Source organism: Telopea speciosissima, chromosome 5 (assembly GCF_018873765.1).
Source record: "Telopea speciosissima isolate NSW1024214 ecotype Mountain lineage chromosome 5, Tspe_v1, whole genome shotgun sequence".
Classification (NCBI taxonomy): domain Eukaryota; kingdom Viridiplantae; phylum Streptophyta; class Magnoliopsida; order Proteales; family Proteaceae; genus Telopea; species Telopea speciosissima.
In genome coordinates, this window is record NC_057920.1 from 3,881,036 (window position 1) to 3,900,010 (window position 18,975).

Consider the following 18,975-nt stretch of genomic DNA (forward strand, 5'->3'; position numbering starts at 1 on the left):
AGATTTGTGGTACGGTTCGCCAACATCTCAAACCTGAATTGATAATCGGCAACCGAGGAAGACTGGGTAAGTTTCGCCAGAGTGCCTTTGGGAATTCTCGAACTCAGAGGGACCAAAACGCGTTTCCAGTGCACGGGTGAAGGCCGGCCAAGTCGTGAAAAGAGCAGCGCGGTACATCCATTGAAACCACTGGAGGGCAGGCCCATCCATGTGGAAAGAGGAGATCAAGAGACGCAAGGGATTTGTTACATCAAACAGGGGAAACTCCAAACGCACTGTGCGTGTTTGAATGGTGGAAGGGGGAAGGTGGAGGTTGGATCAAAGGGGGAAGCTGGCGAAGGGAGTCTAGCCGGCGCTGTCGTCAGCCGAAGTGAAGTCACGAAGGGATTTCACGGCCTCGTCCAGCTGCCGTAGGCGTGTGCCGTCAGCCATGGCGGAAGGGGATGAAAGCACCAATGATAGGTATTGCTGGGTAGGGTTGCTCTCGAATTTGAGGGAGCTACCTCCTTTTAAGAAGAAAGAGAGTAAGAGGGATAGGACAAAATAGTTAAGTATCTTTCATTAATGACCCACGGGTCCTTGGGTCTCACACTCTCACCTCTAAAGCGCCAAGAACACCTCGGAATCCCACCCAGAACCAGAAAAGGGTGGAATCCTTCACCAATGAAGAAGAATCGCAGTACTCTTGTTTGGTAGATGATATTGCTTCGTACTTTTGCTTTGCAGTATGCATTTTCCCCTCCTTTCAACCTTTCTTTTTGGTAGATTTTTCCCCTTTAAACCAAGACTGACTTGACCCTCTATTAATTACTGAGTTGTTGGTGACAGGAATTTGATGCCCAAAAGCATTAAAATCTGAAGCTTCATTGAACTTCTTGTCTAAATTCTCTGCAATTACAATAATTGTAAATTTCAGTCAATAAAATTGTCAATATATTGGATTTCCATAGACTTGGCGTATCATTTCAGACCATCTGTAATAATGACCCCCTTTATTGGACAATCCCACATGCCAGCTGTTTCTTCCTCATTTTGCCCCTTTTCTTCTGTGTGTGTACTAAGAAAAATATGTCCGATGGAGATCATATTTACTATGTGATGATTTTATTGTATTTATTTCACTCAAGATTGGATCTTTATTCACTTTTGGCATATGTCCGCTTTGATCGAGATCTTTGTACGTGAACGACTCATAGACATTCAGATGGAACATTTTCATAAAATAGATTCTATCTGAATGGTTGTAAGTTGTTTACGTATATTCACGTATGTGAACATTCCTTGTACACATCCCACTAGATAGATAACAACACAATTGCAGGAGTGGTTTTACACCTTAAAGGTTGCTGCTGAAAATCATTGTCAAAAATATAATCTTTTAAAGAGTACAATAGAGTTTTCAAAACTATTTTGAAAGTTATATATTATTAAGGGAAGTAGTTCTCTGTCTAGGAGTGTGGCCTACGCCAGCACTCCCATGTGTCTATCTCTCTCCTCCTCAAAACAAGGAGACAGATATGTCTTTTCACATAGGGAGGAGAGAGATAGACTCATGGGAGTGTTGACATAAGCCACACTCCCGGACAGAGAACTTTTTTCGTATTATTAATTATGTCATTATCAGAAATTGTCATTGTTTTTTTTGATAGAAAAATTGTAATTGTTATACATGTTTTTTAATAGGCATGTAAAATGACAATATTCACCTTCGTTTTTTTTTTTTAAATCATGAATTATATATACATATAGGACAAAAAATTAAAGTTGCAATTTAGAATTTTTCATGTAAAATTATAGTATTTACCTTTTTTTTGAGGAAATTTTCACGTATCTCCCCTAAGGTATCACGTAATTATAAAAATACCCCTAAGTCTTGGAAAATTTCACGTGCCCTCTTGAGGTTCTTAAAAATTAACACATACCCACACATTTTGTTAGTTGACGGCTAATAGTGTTAAAACCAAGGAAAAGTGACAAAAATACCCTTGCAAGGAAAAAAAAAAAAAAAAACTGCATTAGGGTTTGAAGAAAGGAAGAAGAGTTGATGCAGGTATCCTTCCATGGAGTTGTTGGTGAGATATTATTCCTTAATTTATTACGTGAAAGTACCCAATACTCAGAACAAAGATGGAGGTGAGTTGTAACTAAAATAAAAAAAACTATAGAAAAGCAAAAAAGAAGGGGAAGAAAGTATCCACCATAAAATGGATTTGCATTGAATTGAATTTAGCTCTGTTTACAAATGGCCTCTACTGAAAGATCCTTTTGGTAGTTGGTAATAGGGTTCTTCAATTCTAGACCAAACTAAGCCTCCAATTTAGTTAAAAAAACAAAAAGAAAAATGTTTGAAAGTCGTAATTGAATGCAAGTAGGGTCCCCCCTCCCTTCCGTTCAGCTAAGGTAAGAATCTATCTGGTTTGATGAGGTGGGTAATGAAGTGATCATGTGAATATTAATTACACAATGACACTAAGTAAGTGGGCCACTACTTCACTTAACACCCATTAAATTCAGTCAGTTTGGCTTTCTTCCACTTGACTGTGAAAGCATTCATAAGTGAAATGAAACGAAATGAAATGAAAGTCTTCCTTCAATGTCATAGTACAGTTTTTTCTGCAAGGCGAAAGCTACAACTTCTGCTTAAGCAGAAAGGGGAAATCAGAAAATGCCCTGACCCATGCTGTTGAATGGATCACTGAAACATAAAAACGTATTGCACATGGGTTCCTTTGATAGTCACCATCACTATCAGGCTATTAAGATTTCCATTTGTTTTTAAGTTTGGGTAAATTATACGTCACCCCCTCCTGATTTCAAGTAAAACTCAGATCACCCCTTGATTTTTGAAAAAACTCAAATCACCCATTCTACCACTAATGGTGTTAGTCTGCTTTTAGTTATTGGAGTCCTTTACCCTTGTATTAAAACATTAGAATTAAATTTACAATGCTACCATTCATTCATCTTCAACATTGGTCAAGGCCCAAGGGTAGGGATTTAAATTTATTTTATTGGTTGATATCATCACTTAACAACATAAAACTAACAGTAAAGACTAATTTGTCATCTTGGAGTTTAAACCAGGGGGTGATTTGAGGTTTTTCAAAAACCAAAGGATGATCTGAGTTTCGTTTAAAAATCAGGGGGTGACATGTAATTTACCCTTTAAGTTTTAACTTTGAAGAGACTACCAGTCTGAGCTCTTCCGCATTGAAGACTTGAAGCAACAAAACTGTAGATATTTCAAGCCATGGACCACCACTCTTCTGCTTTGGGTATAATCTCAGAAGATTACAGAATGTCCTTTATCATCTCCATGCTCTCATGATCTTTCAATTAGAATGGCACTCCTCATTTGCTGCCTCTATATATAAAAAACTTCTCTTAGCCGTGGTAGGGATCTTGTAAGTTCTCACCTTCATTACCATTAAATGAGAGGTAGAAATACTTACTCTTCTTATGTAGGCAAAATTAAATGTGGGAATTCATGGTGCAGTTCTCCATTTCCTTGAATCCACCTTAAAAATGAAAATGTTAGAGTGGGCCTGCCTTCATTATGTGGATGGGTTTGGTTTCCGAGGGATAGTTGTATATGCTGGATACCTGTAACTCATCTTCCTTTTTTTCAAATCCTAAACGATTTGGGGAAGATGAGTTGCACGTTTGTTTTTTTTCTTACAAGAGCATTTTTGTTATTTTACCACTTGATTTTAACATTGTTAATCCTAAACTAACTAAATGGGGGCATGTGTTAATTTTTAAAAATCTCAAGGGGCACGCAAAATTTCCCAGAACTTAGGGGCATTTTTGCAATTATGTGATACCTCAGGGGAGGTACGTGAAAATTTTCCATTTTTTTTGGTAAAACTATTTATAATACCTTCAATTCTACATTTTTTTTGATGAAAATGTAATCTCACAAGCCACACACCATCAATTCTACATTGTTAGTCAATGACAATTGGAACTTTTCATTGATGCATATTTTTATTTGATGTGGACAATTACCACCGTTATGGGTGGAAGTACGGCCCTCTCAGCCCAAACAGGGTTTTGGCTGGATTTTTCAACTTTGAAGGCGGGATAGGGTAGAAATTTCCAGGCCTTGGGTCAGGGTCGGGCTGGGCCAGGGTTGAGGCTTCGGGCTAAGCCCAGCTTAGTCCAGCCCGGTCCTGTGTTAGGTTATACTTTACAATTTATTGTTTACATTTTGTGATTTTTTTATTATCTAATTATCTATTGATTTTTACCCAAATAAAAAAGAAAAAGCTAATTTATCTGTTGAGCGAAAAATATTTACAATTGTTAATTGGGTTATGTTTTTTAACCGAAAGAAAAATCAATAGTCAATTGAGTATGAAACAAACAAATACCCAATCACACGTGTCTCATTTTTTTAATGCATAGGATGATGTTAATGGCAATAAAGCAGGACAAGTCAGGGCCAACCAGACCCTAGCAAAAATTAGGGCCAAGCCAACCCAGCTCGGCCTGATCAGGGTCAATCAATGTCGGGTTGGGATGGGTTGAGCCTAGGCTAAGATATGTCAGCCTGACCTAGGTCTAGGTTGGGCTTGGGTAGACCTAAGAGGACTCATGGTTAGGCTAGGGTTTTAAAAAACCCGGTCCAACCTAACCCTGTTTCACCCCTATCCACCGTCGATGAGCATGTGCCACATGGCATGTCCAAATAGACACGTGAAAATACAACCACGTGCTCAAAAGGAAATGAATCTAACTAGATATATTTGTAACTTATTATATTTCTATTATAACTCATGCATATATCCAGAATCTCAAGGAAGAAAGGAAATAGTCCATCAAATCAAGGATTTTATTCTTATCCGAACTCTGATCTTGTTCACCAAAGGATATATCCCACGAACCCTATAAATAGCATACCCCAGGTAAGAGATAAAACATTATGAACACTCTGAACTATTCTTTGGTTTCCCATTACTCATTTTGAACAATATACCTTCTAATTAGGGATGTAAACGGATCGGATTCAGCTTGGAAAGTGCTATATCTGCTTCTGCATTCGATTAGCTTTCGGACGGATTCAGATAGGGATAAACAAATGCGTACACAGATACGGATCAAATATTTTATCCATTTACATGTAAATATAGCTTTTAGAATAGCTATAGCCTATCCGTATCCGTATATGTTTAGCTTTCAAACGGATTCGGATAATGCTAAACCAATACGAACACGAATACGGAAACGAATTTCACCTTCCTCTCTTCAAGTTTGCAAAATCCCCTAAGTCGTTACCTTAATCTGTTGTTGCATCCATCAGTTCAGCAGTAAAAGAGGATCCAAAAGTGAATCCCCAACATCGACATTTATCTAACAGCACCCTCAAACCCAAGCAATACATTCTTCAAATGGTGGGCAGATAGTGAAGAAAATCTTTTAGAAGCATTCTTAGCAGTGCAAATAAAACAGAAAGTACTTCAAACCATTGAAAATTACATCCTCCTTTCCAATTCTTTTTTTTTTGGGTGCAATTCAAGGGCCGAATGGCCATCATGGCCCCACGAGGAGGAAAAGAGGGGACCCACAAGGGGGGTCAAATATGGTACCAACAGGCTCCACGTCTTGGAAAACAATTAAATGTGGACTAGATGTCGCTGAGGAGACTTGAACCACCGATCAAGCTCCCAACGTTGTTTCTCCAAAGGAGCAGCGAACCAACAGGGCAAGCCCTTGATCGACTCCTCATTTCCAATTCACTCAGAACAACATTGTTTACGCAATTTGGATCCTCAACTGCTCGGCAGTAGAGGATTTGTTTGCGCTGCTGTCCATCATAACTTAAAACCAAAACCCTAAATAGACTAGTTTTAGCTGAATAGGAAGAGAACCATTATTGGAGATGAGTTGTGTGCTTCTTGCTGTAGGTGTGAATGTGTGATTAATTAACCTTCCAATAATGGGTTGACTGGTTAGTGCTCGCAGAGGCCATTATGAGGCAAGCTTCAGTGTTCCAATTCTAATGGGTTCATGATCAGCTTTGACTTAACTGACACTGTGACCAACCTATCCTTCTCAAATGGGTTCAGTTTTTCTCTGCACTCTTTTCCGAGTTTCCCTTGCTCAATAAATGAGGGGGAAAAAGTTGATATTGCCCATTTTGGTTCAAAGTAAATATGGTACTAATGAAAATTTTCTTCGATGGGACCCATTTTGGTGGTAGGCTTGTGATGATTCAAGAGGTCGACTAGGGTTCACATACAAGAACATTCTGGTACGCCAGGATACCATTCAGATGGAATCCACTCCTCTTTTAAATTCCATCTGAATGGCATCCCGGCGTACGAGAATGTTCACATACATGAACCTGAGCGGTGTCCAAGATTCAAACACAAAAAAAATAAATAAAATCAAGTCAAAACTTTAGAAATGTGAAACCATGGAATTGACACTGATTAGGGAACATGCATCATCAATGACAAGAATATTTTCACGAAAAAATTAAGTAAATGTCAAGAATCTATAGTTAAATACAGCTCATCTAGTTTCCCCACTCTAAGCTTCGGAAAAATTTTTGCTGCTACGTACACTTGTAGCAGGAATGTTTCTATTACACTTTTGTCAGCCAAAGAAATGGAATAATTCACTTCCTACTTTGGGTCCATAAATACCTTCTTAGGTTTTAGTATTTTCTAAAATACTCTTTAGCATCCCATTTCCTTGACAGCCAGCAATATAACAAGAACATTCCTGCTACAAGTGTAGCAACAAAATTTCATTCTAGTTTGTCACTCATGAACATGGTTCTAAGTATCAATATATGGACGATACGTAACCGATTTTGCTAGTTGCCGATACCAATACTGTATCAATAACTTGGTACAGACAAGAGGTAAAATGGTCCAAAAACTCATTTTTTAAGAAAATCAAAGGATAATTTTATCCAATCCAGACCGATATTGTATTGATATCATATCGGTTTTCTATGTTGCCGATAACCGTACACTAAAACCATGCTCACGAACATATAAGATCTTTAGCAGTTCACACATGCCTTCTGTAGTAATGCACGGACAATAAGCAAACCCTAATATAAACAGGCTAAAGGAGTGGACCACGCTTATGCATTGAAAATTGCCGTGGGACCATACGCACAACTGGGTTCACTAAAACTTTGAGCCATATTCCAGGGGATGAGCTGTGTTCTTTCTTGTAGGTGTGATTAGCCTTTCAATAATGGGTTGACTGGTGCTGAGTTCAGAATCCATTCTGAGGCAAGCTTCAGTGTTTTTTTTTGAGTTAATTTTCACGTGACCCTCTCCCAAATGAGTAGAGTTTGGTACAGGCAATGTTCAAACAATTATGGACATTTTTTTTTTCTTTCTATTTTCATTCTCTAGTCTACAGGTCTCCCTCTCACATGGATTTCTGTGTAAACAGAATCAGAAGACGAACAAGGACGACCCAACCCTGAGCCATACCCTACCTATCCACCTGCGGCTTCCACTACCAAACATGTGAAATCAAAATAATTCATTTCTCCCTCTTTCGGAGACTGTTATTCATTTCCCATAGTTTCAAAAACCAGACTGAACCGGATAGTCACATTTCTACTGGTTTTATTGAGGTAAATAGGTAATCCCACAGTGAATGCTCCGACTATTAAGTATAAGAACCACAAGAGATCACCCCATTTTGAACTAATTGCTTCCAAGTTGGGTATTGAGGTAATCCCACATTAGTTGTAAGTGCTTCGACTATTAAGTATAAGAATCACAAGAGACCACCCCACTTTGAACAATTGGTTTTAATCCTTGTTCATCAAATAGCTCCGAGGACTGAAAAGAAAACAAGAGCATGACAGTTTCATAATATTTTGGATTGGGCAAAATTGATTGGTATTCATTATTCCTGCCAAAAGATTCAAGGGTTTTTCATACTCTGACAATTTCATCAATTCATCAATTCATCAATTATAATAGCAGAGATCAAAGAAGAACTTACATATGTAAATAAATAAAACAAATTAAACCATTTCCATAATGCATCACCTGAGAAACTTGGGAGGGTCCTCTGTTACTCCTCCCTCAATTCCTTCAGATTGAGCAGCTACCTTAAAAGAAGCGGAGAGAAAAAGTCTGCATTTTAGAACCGAAATTATAGGGGATAAAGGCCTTGAGTGGAGAGGAGCCCAATAAGGACGAAATTTTGCTGCTACACTTGTAGCAGGAATGTTCCTGCTACAAGGCTCGCAGCCAAGGAATGGATTCTTAAAGGGTATTTTAGAAAATACTAAACCCTAGAAGGGTATTTATGAACCCAAAGGGGAAGTGAATTATTCCATTTCCTAGGCTGCCACTCTTGTAGCAGCAAAATTTTTTCCCAATAATTGAGTGCCATGGAAGGCTTTAATCACCATCATACCCAGGAGTATTTTTCCGATCGAACTCTTTCATTTGATAATCGAGTTCATATAGTCTTCTACAGTCTCCATTAATTTCCTTTTCTTCTATCAAGGGAGCTCAAGATGGTTCAACATCATGGGTAGGTGCTGATGGTAGAGTTTTTTCATAGCCATGACGGATTGGCGCCACACTCACATGAACCCATATACTCGCCTGGGTATTTTAGCAGAATATATAGCTCATCTTTTCGACAGAGATTTCAATGAACGAGCTTTCACTGTTAGCATTGGAGGGCCAGCGGTCAGAACTGGGTATGCTTCACTTAAATCAAATATTTATTGGTCATTTCTACCAGATACAATAATTCAGGGGTCACCTGTGCATCAATGATCTCTCAGCATGCTTCTCCCTCTCAGATATTTCATCAAGTAACCATTTAACAGTACCTTTTCCATCCATATCCCCCTGCAATTTTAATGCTTTAGTCATGCACTGGAAAAACTAACATTATGTCACATGTAAGATTCAAGAACAAAACTGAACAGAACCAAAATGAGATAAGAGATAGAGTACCACGGGAGAAAAAGGAAAAGGAAAAGGAAAAGGGTGGAAGAAAGTTTTGAGATGCAGTGACCATTTAAAACAGCTAAAACTAAGGCACAAAAGCTAATCTAATTGAATGGAGTATTGTTACAAAATCTGAAAACACTATGGAACATAACCCTCTAATCTCCCTTGGAACATGATCAAACTAGTAGCCAGTATGGGGATGGGTGGAGTAGCTGTTTTCTGAATTAAAAAGTAGACTGCATCTTTCAAAATATCATCAACACATCACACTTTTGGAAGGAGAAACAAAAACTACGGCATAATTGGAAAGTTGCAATCTTCAAGGAAGTTACTGTAAGATATATCATCAATAAGTCAAACTACAGTTTAACATTTAGATAGATTCAAAAACTCACTCTTACAGCAAAGCGACTGTGCAAACACACCAATACCATAATTTTTCTTTTTTGCATTGTTCTTGTTCAGAATTTGTTTTCATAAATTGGGTATCAAGCCATCAAGGACCAATGACAAATTTCATCTCTTAATTTTACTTACATTAAAATATTTTTTTGGTGGTAGCATATTCAAATTTTAGTGTGTAATCATGGCTCTTCAAACATTTCCTAAGTTTCAAAGTTAATTGCTATGTTTTCCCCAATCTTATCCTAATGTTCGAGACTTAAGAGACATGTAGGTTCAAATAGCATATACAATTTCTGTAACCCATGGCTACTGAGTGTTACCACCAAACACAATTTATGATCCAAAGTAAACATAGAACAGTAAACACAATTAACTACTCAAGAGGGATGCTGAAAATGACCTTTCTAAATGTATGGTCTGTTGGTTTCAGGGAAACAAAAAAAATTAGATCTGTTGTTTTTTATCCAATATCTGCCGGACCAGACGACAAACTGAGCTCCCAGAAAATCCTTTTGTTGGAGATTGATATCCACAAGCTGCATTATTAAGAAATATGCACATAAAAATGAACACAAGTTGATGTCAAGCATTAATGAAGAGAAAAATGATGTAATATTGAGCAACTATAATGAAATATGTATCACCTGAAAGAACCCTTCTCCAGTGGGCATATTCTTAAAATAAGTCTGACATGCACCATTAAGCAGCTTTGACCTTTCAGGTAATATATGGAGGGGTCTTCATAAGAAATAAAGGTGGATTACAAAGTGCAGCAGTAGGTCGACTACAGCAAATCATAACTACTTTAATCTATTGCATTTGCATCATTTTGCAGTACTCCATAATGCTTGCTGTCCAATAATTACAAATGAAAACACTCACCAACCATTCGCCAGAAGATGACTTTGACATACCCCAGTGAAGCATTGTGGTGCCTTTCATGTTAACAGCAACCAACATACGATGGTCAGCCATGATAGTCCTCAAAAGAACCTCTTTTTGAAAAATTGGAAATAAGATTTCCTATGCAGCAAATAGATTTTAAAATGTGGCCATCAATGTGCTCAATGCAGCATACATACAGCAAACTTTCATAGTGTTTGACATGGACACAAGTTCCAAAAACATGATAACCAGATAAAATGCAGGCCACTATTACCATGAACTATGGTTACATGATAAAATAGAATTATGTATTGGATACACATATCAGCAATAGAGTGAAAACAATATGTGTCTTCAATGGCTCAAATATCTGCCATGTGGCATCTCTGTTGGAGCTCAAATTTTGTGGACATATTATCCATACTATCATCTATTCAGGTGGTAAGTTTCAGCCCAATCCCATTCTCCCACATGGAGACATTAAGCTATGGAAATTGGTTAAAATTTTCAAATTTGGCAGCTTTGGACGCCTTGATTTTAAAACATTGAAAATACAAGGGTAGAAGGCCAAACAAGGTGGACCAGACAAAGGAGATGGGACCCGAGTCTTGAAACTTGGTTAAATCAGGGTGTGGCCTTCCTATCCACTGGTTGATAGGGCCAAAGGAATGCTCCAAATGGCTCAAATGAGGTGGACCATGAAGAAACTTTGGGACACCTTCATTTTAAACCGTTGAAGTCCCAACATGGTGGGCATTATAGTGGAGATAGGGCCGATTTGACAAGAGGAACCCAATGTCTGGATAAAAGTAGGTGGACCACCAAGGGAAAACTTCCTCAAAGGGCCATCAAAGTTTATTTTTTCCCATCAAAGGGCCAAAAGTTTATCTTTTTCTAGATGCCTTCCCAAAGCTGAAGGAGGCCTGGGCATTCACCGCATCCGCGACTCCAATACCACGAGTATCCTTAAGCTCATTTGGAAAATTTCCTCCAAGCATGACTCCATCTAGGTTAACTGGGTTTACTCCCATCTTCTCAAAAAGGACTCCTTCTGGACTGTCTCCATCCCCTCTGACTCGTCTTGGATCTAGCACAAGATTCTCCTCCTTCGGCCCCTCGCCCTTAGAGCCATCTCCTCCTCCATTGTCAACAGATCTTCCACCTCCCTTTGGCTTGATCCCTGGCACCCTCTTGGAGTCCTTTACAACGTCTTTGGGCCTAGGTCGATCTACTCCTCTGGCATTCCAAAATATGCTCCTCTTTCAGTCATTATTTCTTAAGGCTCTTGGTCCCCTCCCTCCGCCCTCCCCACTATCCTTTCTCATAACTGGCCGTCTCTCTCCCCTGCTCACACGGATAAGGTTATTTGGCTTCCCTCCTCCAACGGCCTCTTTAGCTCCAGTTCAGTTTGGAACTTTTTCCTGGCCCCTCTATCCCTTGGAACAAGTTAGTCTGGTTCAAATGCCATATCCCTCACCATAGCTTCACAGTTTGGAGATCCCTTAGCCTTTGCCTTCCAACCCAAGCCTTCCTCCTCCACCGTCACCTCCCTGTCTCCCGCTCTTGCATATTTTATTGGAATGGCTCCGAGGACATAGCCCATTTCTTCTTTGCTTGCCCATTTACCTCCACCATCTAGAAAAAAGCCCTTACAACCATTTGGCCACACTGCAGGAGACCCCTCGCCCTTGATAGGGAATGACTCTGGTTCGACATGACCTTTACTGGAGGCACTATATGTGACACTGTCGGAAAGCTTGTTTTTGGCTCTGCTATCTACCGCATTTGGATGGTGCTAGAAGTATGTATTGGAGGGTAGAAAGGGAAAGAATCCCTCTCGGGATTAGCATCAACCAATTTGGCGCTAATACCGAAAGGGCTTCCCTCCTCTATTTTGGTTCCTATTTTACCCCTATAAAGTATCTTCTATATATTGAGATTTCTGGCCTCTCTCTCAGTTTTGAGAGTTTGAGAGCCAGCTTTCTCTCACTTTCTTCTCCTCTTTTCTCCTTTCTCTTCTTCTTCTATTTCTCTGCTATTTACAGATGGAAAGGAATCTTAGGAGATGGACCTCCAACTCTAGATCTTTTGATATGATTTGGAAAGCCATCTCCTTTGATGTCTCCTCTAAGCTCAGTTTTATACCTCATAGATCCATTCTTGATACCCCAAGGAATAGGAATATTGTTGTATCCTGGGGTCTTGATACTTGTCTTTTGCAGCCCCCCACCTCTGCGTAGGTTGGCTCTTGGCTGCCCCCCCCTCTCTCTCTCTCTCTCCCCCTTTTCTCTTTGTATATCCCTTTCCCCCCTTTTTCCCTGCCCCCTCCTGGTGTTTGGTAATAGATTCTATTCACCAACAAAAAAAAGAGTTTTGGATTAAACAAAGAATTGAAGCTGACCACTATTTCAAAGTCACCAACACGGAAACTTTGCCGCAGGATCACATTATCTCCTCCCTTATACTTCTCAACAAGATCCAATAGAACCGATACTGACAGATGGGGTGCCTTGGGTTTGTCTTTCCAACACTTGTGCAACCACTGGCCAACATCATGCCTTTTCTGACAAATGGATGAAATTGGGCTGTTAAGACGTTCAGATAGTGCTCTATTATCATTGACCCTTCTGGTAATTGTTCCCTGAATACCATTCCGCAGTTCATCCAAGGAAATCCCCCTTGAAAATTCCCTTTGTAGCTCTCTTAAAGCATCTTCATAGTCTTGCTGCATCGGATATACAAAGTGTCATATTAGAATGAGAGATGATGGATGAAAGTAGAATATAAACTAAGCGAAATAATGTTAAGATCCAAACAATACAAAGAACAGTAAGGCCTAAATAACAAAAATAGCTTTGGTGTCCCAACAACAAGAGAAATAAAAAATGAATTGCTCCTAAGTTTTCTGTTCAACTAACTCGCAAACAGAATTAGAAAGTATAAATAATGGGGGACGGGGATGGAGAAGAGAGAATCCTAGAAGAAATCAGAATTGCAGGGGGGAGAGAAGAAACCGTGAGAAACCATAGAAGAAGAAGCAATAGAAGAAGGGGGGGGGGAGAAGAGTGCACACGCACAACTCATAAACTCAATTCATTCTTCACTATCTCAATGATGGGGGATTACATCATATATAAAGAAAAATAAAAAGACTCCTAAAAAAATAAAACTCACCCTCTAACTAAAACTTATCCAAAGAGGGAAACTAAAACAATTGGAAACCAAATATCCTAAGATTAACTCGGGTTATGTGACTGAATGCCCATCGGACCCTAACAATACCACCCTGTTATGGTGAAAGCCTGCTGGTACCGGAATCGCCCATCGGTCCCCAGCAAACCCCCCAAAGCTAACCCTACTGTACTTCCCATTCAGGAATTACCATCGGACCTACCACGGGTTATCCAACACCTCACCCCTGTTAGCAAGGGTCGTAGCATGGGGTTTATGAAATCCTAACCATATGCACCTTCTAGCATGAATGTTATGAAGTTCCACAATATATAAAATATCCAAAACATTTCCATCATCTCTTTAACTCATACCAGCACACCATCTCAAACCACAATCTAAATATCTCATAAATAATATTATGCAATGAATTATGGAATGCAACTTAACATCATGCATACATCTAATGCAAAAAGAAGAACTATAACTATATAATCATAACTCTGATATGATGAATGCAAGCATAATATAAACAAAGTAATAAACACTCTCAAATTAGGGTCAAATCCTTCTAGCATGGGGTTTATGAAATCCTAACCATATGCACCATCTAGCATGAATGTTATGAAGTTCCACAATATATAAAATATCCAAAACATTTCCATCATCTCTTTAACTCATACCAACACACCATCTCAAACCACAATCTAAATATCTCATAAATAATATTATGCAATGAATTACGGAATGCAACCTAACATCATGCATACATCTAATGCAAAAAAGAAGAACTATAACTATATGATCATAACTCTGATATGATGAATGAAACAAATGCAGCAAGCATAATATAAACAAAGTAATAATCATTCTCAAATTAAGGTCAAATCCCACTCAACTTCAAATACGTGAGAGTTCCCGCAAACAATTTCCGGAGTCAACCCTCGTGAGGCCTCGCCGTAGTGTTAATCTCTAAGAAAAATAGTGTTTATTAGCTTAAGAGATTAAATGATTAAACCCCAAGAAGCCCAAATCCTACTCAGCAAAACAGAGTTCAGCAGGGAGGGACTGGATGGTCAAGCACACAGGGACCGGACGACTGCAGTGAGCCCAGCCTGACCATCCGATGGTTGGCTGCAGTGCTCGAATTTGAGGTTTGAGGACATGCACCTCGAACCAAAAGCCATAATAGGTAGAAAAGAAAGGGGGAAACATAATGTAACACTAAAATAAATTGATTACAACCAAAACCCCCGAACTTATTCGATGATATTTGCTCTTACCAAGGCTAACATTCCCAAATCTGAGTTTTGAAGTCATTTAAGCAATGAGGCTCCAGATCTTGACATGCACATGGTTTATCCATGATCAAAAGGTACAGGGAGCACCATTGGGTGAATGTATATAACTTTCCAGCCTTGCATGTAAGGATCCACACCAAAAGATCATGGCATTCAAGTCAACAGCTCAAGAAAACAGCAAAAAGGAAAGAGACTTTGAAGGTAGCAACCATACCTAGCTGTGGAGGCAACAACAAGACTTCAAATGACACTCTTAGCTCCTTCTTCTTCTTCTTCTCCACGGTTTGGTTGAAAGAATGAAATGAGAATTGAGAGAGATGAGTTCTATTTATATGCTTTAGGCCACTAGCGCCTGTTTGGTTGGCCATTACAAGAATCAACCTCATTTTCTGAGTTTAGTCTCTATGGCTTGTTTGGTTTAGGTTAATAGGAATGAGTTTAGGTTTTAAGGTAATTCTAGCTTAGTGGAAGCCAGAACCAAGACCGAGGAAAGTATCCCGGATTATTTTAGGAATCCGATTAACATAAAATACGGGTAATTATAAAATAACCGGGGTATGTGGGTCCCACAAAGAGAAAAACGTATTTCAACCGATACGACCCCTCTGTGACCAAACACGATAGTAGTCTCATGTAAAGTTACTAAAGGGTCCCTCACCTATGCCCGACACCCGAGATCGATAGGTTTTACATATGCTCCGCACGACATTCTTCGCATGCAAAACTTAAATGTGAGGTCTCGCCCGGTCTCTACGGCCCCATGATAGTTACATCAGCTGATTCTTCGGAATCCGCCATTGGTGAATCGGGGGATTGATCCGAATCCTCAACAGTTAGGGGCCCACAATAGAGGCATAAGCAAATGCTGAACCTGGACCTGGAATCATACAAGTTCAATTACACCTGGTTTAAAGGTGGGTTTTACATTGACAAAATGACAATGGGAAAGAAAATAAGAGAAAGACTATGGAAGAAGAAGGGATAGGGAAGGGCCTTTCACCCACGGTCTCTCACCGTTAACTCTCTCACAGTAACTATCACACATCAACCCAATACAAAGCCAGTCAACATCAAAACCGTTAGGGATAGCCAATAAATCAATACAAAATTAGTAACACCTAACATGTGTGGGCTACTTGAAGGCTAAGAAACTAACTTCAACATTATGGAAATAGAAACTACCTGACTAACTGGTGTCATTATAATAAAAGAAAATCTACTTTCTAAAACTGAAATTCGAAACTAGATAATGACAGAAATAAAATCTGATCTTCCTCCACTTAATATCTCCACTTGGGGCCCACAAGAACTTCTAGAAATTATCCCCATGCAAGGCAACAACTATTTCTGAAATACCTCCCAGTTCCCACGCTAGCTGTCGATATGGCCCCACACCATTGTATAACCCAAACCAAGGCTCATTTCTAATAAAATAAGCCTATTCAGATGATTTAACTGCATCACACGCAAACAATACCCCTGTTCATGTGTGAACAGCGTTTTATGAACAGTAACCTCATTAAACTGCATCAGACTGTGAACCCTTCATGGGATTTTAGAACTCTAATAAGCCAAGTTTCTATTCTTCATACTGATCCCTCACCTCAACTATGCACTTATCCTTTCCTTTGCTTTCTACTTTCCAAGGCTGAGGCTTATTCTTTCATTATTTTTCTGTTTCTGGTTTTCTTCATTTGAAAAATACCAAGCTACTGACATACTTAGGGAGAAATGTTCCATTGTAATATGGAACATCTAGTTTCAATAATTATTCTAAATGTGAGTTTCTTGGTGGTTGATTCGAATCTAGCACAAACATAACGAATCCATACCTCATGAAACACATGATGCAGAGTGTGACCAGCAAGCATAAAAATCGCTCTTGATGTCCCATTTTCTGTGTTTGACTTGATCAATCCTGGCCAACATTCCTATGGACCCATGAAGGTTCTTTTCCGATCAAATTGACCACCTTGATTTTAAGAGCAGCCTCAACTATACGGGACAGCTTCTCTACTTGTTTTTTTTTACATGATTTGTTTTTGTTTGGTTTGTCCTGTTATGGGTTTAAAATTGAATCTTTGCAAATTTGGTTTTTGCATCAGGTTTGGTAGTGCCTGCATCTATTTTGGTCTTTTTATCAGTTATATTGATCTGGTCTGTAGCAGTTAGTTTTTTAAATTTGACTTTTCAAAGTGGGTACTCAGTTCTCACTATGAGTCTAATGGGTATAGAAGTGGTATTGCTCAAATATACACGAAAGCACAGTAGCCTATTCCATTGGAGGCTTTCTTCATGAGAATAAATTAGTTTTGCTGCTGGAAACTCTGGTTTGCTTGTGGATGGTGGCCAATCCATTAGGCTTTAAAGATTCAAGGTGTGCTGGTATGTACTAGTTAGTAGAATTTACTTATATGAAGCAAAGTGTTTTACATGGCCCCATTTAGGGAGGCTTTCCTATGCGGTACACCATTTTTAAGCCACAAGGATGGCTGGTCTTCATGATTCCAACCATTGGCTCTATAGAGCACCCATTGGATAGTCTACATGTCAAATTTTGTGGCCTATCTCAACTATATGGCTCATCATCTAGTTGATTTTATCCTGTGCATTTTAAGTCATCTCTAAACTTTAAGATAGGCCAATGAGAGCGCACGCACTGGCATCTCAGAGGTGACAGAATTTCCGCCTTTCATGGGGGCGGGGAGGTCATTTCAACCCCCACTGTGTCTGGGTGTGGCATGCGCCTCCCCCACAGAGAACATTTTCCCAATTTTGTTTGTCAAATTAGAACAATGTTTTCTGGAGCAACTATGCTCTAAAAGAAGAAAGAAACCAATAGTGCTAAAGCAACGGTATTCACTCAAATGATTTAGTACCATATCTTCATATCCCCGAGCCTTATATTGAGCCTTGAGAAAATTGAAATTTGAAACTTACTGTCATGGATCGCCTGAGCTGGCTGGTAACATGAAGACTGCAGAAGTTCTTCATCCGAAAGTTCGTCAGTACCCAAAGCAAACTCCATATGCTTTCCTCCATAACATTCCCTCTGCAATATCAACACCAGCCTCCATCAATCAAGAGACTCCACAATCTTGAAACTTTTGATCCTTCCAGTCTGTTGTTGTGGACCAAGAAACAGGATTAGAGATGACTATGGAGGGGACGAGAGAGAGTTGGGGAGAGGAGGAATGTGAGAGGGAGAGAGGGGGAAGAGGGGAGATTTTTAGATGAGTAAGAAGCTTTTGAGACGGTAAGAGGGGAGATTTTGTTTCCTAATAAATAAGAAAGAGGGATAGAAATGATAAGATCTACTCATCCAATATATTATGGGAGAGAATGGAGGGGACTTGAAACAGTCTATTTATGAAGAACATAGTTTAGATAACTTGTTCAGGGAGAAGCCAGAGATGCCTCTACAATAGCAGGGTCATTGATAGAGCTACATACGTGAAGATTCCTAGTTCATTTGTAATGTAAATTGATGTCTTATGCTGGTAAGAAACTAATAAGTAATATGATGGATGGAAGACGACAACTACCACTATTCAACAGTTTGGTTACCCAACCTCCCCCCCCCCCCCCCATACACACACAAAACAGAAAGGAAGTTCTTTAAATTACCTTCTCCACATCCATATGACTGGTAACAGTTGGTACCAGTGGTTGTGCCATATCCAGAACCCACATTTAAAACACGCGAAGGGAGACCAGCCTTTCACAAGGAACACATGTTAGAATACAAGACATCCTAAGGGAATGAAAAGTAGCTGTCACATTATCTGTAGATCAATTTTTCTTGGAACTAGGAACACAACTTGTGAGAAGTCATAACTATATTTATGTGTGTGTGTATCTACCATATTTTCATGATCATAGAAAGCAGTTATCTTCCACAGAAGTGCAAAAGTAACTTTCATCATAACATACCATGAGCATGTGGAACACTAACAAGTTGATGTTTGCATACTTTGATGTTGAAGAGTTCACAGAAACTGGTAACTGCATTCTGGCAAAGTTGACATAAATAGAAACTTGATGCTATAATAAATTGAAGTATTGATTTCAAATACATCATGTAACATGAATATACAGCTGTATGGGTCAGAAATATTATGTACACTACTTAGGATTTGAATGAGACTCAAAGCATCTATTATCAACACCCTCAGCTAGAGACAGCTATTCTGAAACCAAAGATAAGGGAAAAAACAGAGGAAATACAAATCAAAGATAGTAGAAAAAGAATTGTGTTA